The sequence below is a fragment of the Drosophila yakuba genome, chromosome 3L, assembly GCF_016746365.2.
Source record: "Drosophila yakuba strain Tai18E2 chromosome 3L, Prin_Dyak_Tai18E2_2.1, whole genome shotgun sequence".
Classification (NCBI taxonomy): Eukaryota; Metazoa; Arthropoda; class Insecta; order Diptera; family Drosophilidae; genus Drosophila; species Drosophila yakuba.
This window is the reverse complement of record NC_052529.2, coordinates 11096141-11102140: the sequence shown is the minus strand read 5'-3', so window position 1 is coordinate 11102140 and position 6000 is coordinate 11096141. Positions and strand designations below refer to the sequence as shown.

Here is a 6000-nt window from a genome sequence, read left to right as displayed (position 1 = left end):
AAGTAATATCTAAAGATAAATGTGCTTAACTAAAATAAGTTTTAATTTTCCCACCACCTTAAAAGTCAAAGTCAAATGAAAAGCTGCAAGATGGGCCTCCTTTAAGTGACATATACGGCTCAAAGGATGCGGCAAGTGACCTAAAAGCTGGCCAACTTCCCAGTGGATTTAACAAACTTATATTTGCTTTTGCCTTCTGCAAGGCAGTGGTAAAGACACCCGCTTGGATTCGGATTCCGTTGGCTTATCTGCACATTCGGCGTTATATAACGCCAGTCGGTGGAAGTGGGAGGTGCCTATTCGGAGCTCAACTCGCAACTGGCGACCCAAAAGCGCCAAATGCAGCCGAGTGCCCCCATTGGCATAGAGTTTTGAGCAATTAGAAGCCCACGCAGCCATAAACAACAACTGCTCAGCGGGCGGAGAGTGGGAGGAGAAGCTCTTTCGAGCAGCTCCCACCGAGAAAAGCGGCACACACAAAAAACAACTAGAGAAATCTCCACTGCACGTGCTGCTCTTTCTCGCTCTCTCGCGACTTTATCCGGCGAATGAGAGGCCAACACTCGGCACCAATACACAGATGCACATATACACAGTTACAAATACGCATACAGTCGCCCGTTTGCCACGGTGTGGGTGTCTCTCGGTGCGTTGGTATTGGTGCCGCTGGGTATCGCCGCTGAACGAGTGGCGATTCTACTCAGAAGTCAGTTTCTTGCTGGGCAGTGTCGGTTCAGGTTCATCGACGCTCCGCACGCGCTGCCGCGAATTCTTCAGTGCTGTAAATCCAAGACGCGTCTTTTTCGGACCCAAAAAAAACACAACAAAAATTTATAGAAAATATATCCGAACGTAACGTAATCTTCGTAGTGTACCGCTTGCAGACTCCCCCTCCAACCCGCCGCTCAGTAGGACTCCTTCGCTCTCTCCGCGAAGAGAGTTTCAGTGGTTGGTTTGGATAGGCATAGAGGTCTTGGTGGTTGTGGTTCGGTGGTGCCGTCGCTGCTGCCGAAGCTCTGCCGACGACGACGACGACGCCGACGACGACGCCACGTCGGGAAAACCAACCTCTTGCAGTGAAAATCTTTTCGTACGTTTTCGTTATTTGTTATTCGCACGTTGACGCGACGAGACCGCGAAACACGACAGCACGAAGCTGAAGCTGAAGCAGCAGCACTCAACTGCAACTGCAACTGCAACACTAGCGATCGCGCGTGCAACAACAGCAAATTGCAAATCTATATAGTGGCAAGCCGCAAATAGTATCTAAACGCCTAGCAATATTCGTAAAACTAAACTCGCCAAATCAGTTAAAACCAAGTGAAAAGTGTGTGTCTTACCAGCCCATTAAGTAATATAAATCAATTAAAGCCGCAAAACAATACACACAATAAGCCAAACACGCAAACGCAGCATAAGCACAAATAATACATACATAAAAAAAAGAAGTGTGATATTTTGATATTAGCAATTAGAGTTTACACAACATAACGCAGCCTACAAAAAGAAATATTTGTTAAATGTGTTTGCCAACCCGAAGGCAAAAGCTAAAAATTGGATAATGCTTGGATAATTCCGCTCCTACAAAAAAAACTTAAAGGTGAGTTCGCGAGATCGCTCAATTTGCCGACGGCTTAGTCATTTGCACAGCCAAAAAACCAAAAAAAATTATAAACTGCCATCTCAGCTGTGTTGGTCGAAATGTGTCAGAAAGCTGAGCTCCAGTTACGTATAGGATCGGTTTACCATAACACTCAGCGTAATATCAGATCGAGGGGCTATATAGTGAGCAAGTGTGTAGTGGCTGCAATCGATTGCACCCATGAATGATGGACTGATGATGAGTCCATATCAGCACAAGCCCCCTCCAGAGGCATCATCATCCTCATCATCATTATGAACATCCCAATCCCAATCTCATCTCACTCCCATGCCCATTCCATATTGACTCTATCTATATTGACGTCAATCGCCGCAGCAACTTGACATCGCCGATCTGCAGATCGTGTGCCTGGCAAATTGACGCACACAAAAGCGAGTGCGATAGAGCCTGGGTAGATAGATAGTACTAGGACCCTTAGCCCCAGTTCCAGTTCCATTTCCACTTCCAGTTCCACCTTCAGCTCCAGCTCCAGCTGCAGCTCCAGATTCCCACTTCCAGTTTTAGCCAGTCTTGGGGAATTTTAATTGCCCGCGATGGCCAAAAGCAGAGCTGCACACTCCCTCTTTCTCTCTATGTGAACTATGCCAATTGTCTACACCTGAGCTGAAGAACTGGCCGTCTGGCTGACAAATTTGTATGCACGCGCTTCAAAAGTGCAATATTAATTAATTCCAGCAACTCGAGACACGGGCAGCAACCACATCAACTGATCAACTGATCTGTATGCAGCAGAAGCAGCTAGTTGCAAGTTGCTTGTTTGCTAGTTGCAAGTTGCTGGTTGCAAGCTGCTGGCAGTTGCTACTTAGTCGAGGCAATTAAATCGTATGTCATTCATTGGTAATTTATACCATTTACAGACATCTTACAGCCGATCTGAAACAGGGGGAGAGAGGTGGGTTCTTTAAAGGACACTTCTCGGATAATAGCTCCACGATGTTTTACACTTGCCCATTAGCATAGATTACTGCATCTACTGCAGTGCTGCTCCCAAATTCGTTTGCTTTGCTTTTGACCTGTCTGGCAAACGCCAAACGGCAATCGCCAATCTCCAATAGCCAAACGCTTGATCGATCGATCGCTCTAAACCGATTCCGATTCTGATTCCGATGCGATCGGCGATAAATGCAACTTGCCATGAAAAGTGCTGCCTTAAATGGGCATTAGGCTATTGCACATTTCTCAATATGTCGAGTGATTTTTTCTCTGCTCCTCCAACGCGGCTGACTTATACGCACCGCACCTTATATGACAAACGGCGACGTCTGCCGCTGTCCCACTGCATTTGGCATATAAAACAGCCAAACAGCTAAACAGCCGGACAACCACTTGGTGGTTTCCCCTTGGCGGTGGTGCAGTTGGGGGTGAAGGTGGTGAAGGTGGCGGAGGTGGCGAAGGTGTCTCAGGTGGTTCGCTAGTTGGAGCCTCACCCGCACGACGCCATTTCTCGAACCCCGATGTCAACTGCAATTTGCATTTTCCACACAAAAGTGCTTCACTCGCTGCTCCTGCCTCACTTCCCTAGAAAAACAGAGGGAAACTGGGGGAAAAAACAGAAGAAAATAACGCCATATACACTGTTTGGTCGACTTAAGGTCCCTGGTTCAGTGGTTAATTTATTTCTGACACAGCCTTAAATTAACAATTTTAATACAAACAACAAAAGAGCGCGCATTGAAATTGAGACGTTGAGTGAAAAAAAAAAATACAGAAAAAATACAAAAATAAAATAAAAACACACACAAAAAATGCACACAATACGGGGGAAAAAAAAACAAAAAAGCTTAAAAAGGAAAAAAACATAAAATAAATTTACAGCAAAACAAAAAACAAAAGCGTGTGTTACAGAACAAAGGAGCAGTGAAATGGAAAGAGGAATGTGTAAAGTGAAATAAAATTCTGGCGCGTTAATTAACTTTAAACGATTGAAAACGAATTGATTTGGTGAAGCCATTTGATTTGGATTAGTCGTGCCCGATTCTGAAAATGCCATAGAGGTTGTGGAGGTGGCACCTCCAGCTCCAAGGGGTCAACAAAGCTTTTTGGCCGAGAGTTGCCAAGCCGGGCTTGAAATTAAAATTCAATCATCACGTGTGCGTTAAAAGAGACACACCATCACAGCATCACAATCAGACAGATCATTGGAGATGTTAATTGGAATGCGTTAAACAATAAAACAAAGACTGACATGTCTGCCATGTCTGCCACAGTTGCCAACTTAACACCGAGTGACTTAACACCTTTTCGATCTGCGGTTAATGCCGATCCAACATCTTCGACATCTGATAGGGCCACATCGGTATTGGCCCTGGACATGCGTCGTTATCATGCATTTGATAAACGTTTTGTTTTTCATTAGAGCCTCGCCGCGGAGGAGGAGATATCAAAGATGCGCTCCGATTCGATCACACCCCTTCGATTAGCAGGGAGTTCAACTCCAGTTTCTCGGAACTGAAGACAACCATTCGGTACTTGGTTTATTGCAAGTCTAGCTATTAGGAAATGCCCATTCATAACTTGAAGTTTTGATATAATATTTATAGTAATTTTTGTAGTAAAGTTCAGATTGTGGCACACACAGGAAATATATGAAACATGAAATCATGTTCCTGTATCAATCAGTTTCAAATTCTGATTGCGATAAAGAAAACTTTAATCTAAATTCCCACAACTACAATCCAACCACATTTGCAGGATGGTATTTTCTGACATTACATTTAAAAAAGCACTTTTTATCTGCGAACCTTGAAGATTCCCAGACTAACCGCAGTATTATCGGTGGATTTGTTAGTCTGTGGGTTTCTTTCCTTCTTTAGATAGTCGAGTCCCCACCGCGGGCATTTTTGTTTCATATTTAGTTTTTTGTTTTTTTTTGGCATATCTGACAAACGCACGCAGTCCTCAATGAAGTGAATTATTTTTTCGGTGGGGCCACCGCCGCAGCACGTACTTGAAAACAACTTTTAATCTCGAGTAGTTTCAATTAACGTCATTGGACTACATAGATCGCTGATTACGGTTTGAATGAGCATTAAATTGTATATATGTATATGAATAAGTGCGGAGTGTTTGGCATGAGCTATGACTATTGAAAATATAAACGAAACGAAAACAAAGTTAAAATCGTGAGCGAAGATTGCGCGATTGCGGCCACCCACCGCACATGGTCGTCTGTTATCGGAGGGAAAGGAAAAGCTATATATATATATATACACCATATACGCACATATAGCCACCCGATCCGGTGGGGCTATCTGTCCTTCGATTTACGTCACAGCTCGCGTCGCAATTCATGAATTTCTCGCCTCGAAATAACGAACCCAATTCTATTTACCGGACGCCCACTTTTGAGTGGGTGGTTGGGTGGTTGGGTGGCTTGGATGTGTGATAAGCAGGCGTTTGATAAGCACTTGGAGTGGTCAGTGGGTGTGGGTGGGATCGAGTTAGGAAATTTACGGGCCATTGCATAAAGCCAACTGATTATTTCTGAGTCAGCCACCAAAAAGACACTAGCAACGTGCAGATCTTTCGATTGTTGTCGCCGTTTTTTTGTTTTTTTTTTTTTTTGATTAGGCCAACTCATAAACGTGGAAAACCTGTTGCGCGACGGCCAGTTTTCCAGCTGGAAAAATGGCAAAATTTGAAATTTGCTTTAACCTGGGCCAATATTTTCGACGAGTTTATAAGCGCAAATGTCTGTCACATAAAACTTAATTGTAATGTTTGTTTACGAGCTCCACATGCCCCCAAAAAAAAACCACCCACCCCCAAGCTAATGGCGTTCATAAATCCAGCGAGTATCTCAAATATGAATTGCACTTTAATTTTGAATCTTTTGGATCGCGGCGAGTGCCTAATTTATGTAATACCCCCTGCTGTTTGTCATTTCACTTGGTCGCGGAGGAAAGTTCCTCCAAATTGTTTTAAGTAAGCGACAGCGTTAAGAGACAACAACAACCAGAAAAAAAAAACCGAATAATAATAATAAAGAAATATCTTCATGCCAACAAATCCATTACACTCAAGTGCGCGACAACAGCAACAGCAAATAAATAAAAATATACGAGTGTGTGCATGTATGTGTTTACGCACGGACAGAGCGATGAGTGTGTGTGCGTGTCGAGTTAAAAAAAATTAACCGAAATTTTATTAGTATTTGCGCAAGCGCAAGCCAAAGTCAACCTCAAATATTTGACGACCAGCGTTGACCAAAAGAGCCCGACATTTTCGGGGGCGGGGGCGGGGGCATCTGCATTCTGGCAGACTCTCTTCTGGCGGGAAGATTTGGACCTGGTCCAGAGCCACAAAACAGAGAGCCCAGCGCACAAGCCAAGCAAAAG

General features: G+C 44.0%; 1 protein-coding gene across 1 annotated transcript in view; it reads left to right on the top strand.

The window, feature by feature from the left end:
• The first annotated feature begins 708 nt into the window (after window positions 1–708).
• Window positions 709–6000, top strand: part of LOC6533639 (zinc finger protein 1) — a 29244-nt gene continuing 23952 nt past the window's right edge. The window contains exon 1 of the mRNA XM_039373889.1: window positions 709–1600. The gene's annotated coding sequence lies outside the window, so the exon portion shown is untranslated. The remainder of the gene's footprint in view (window positions 1601–6000) is intronic.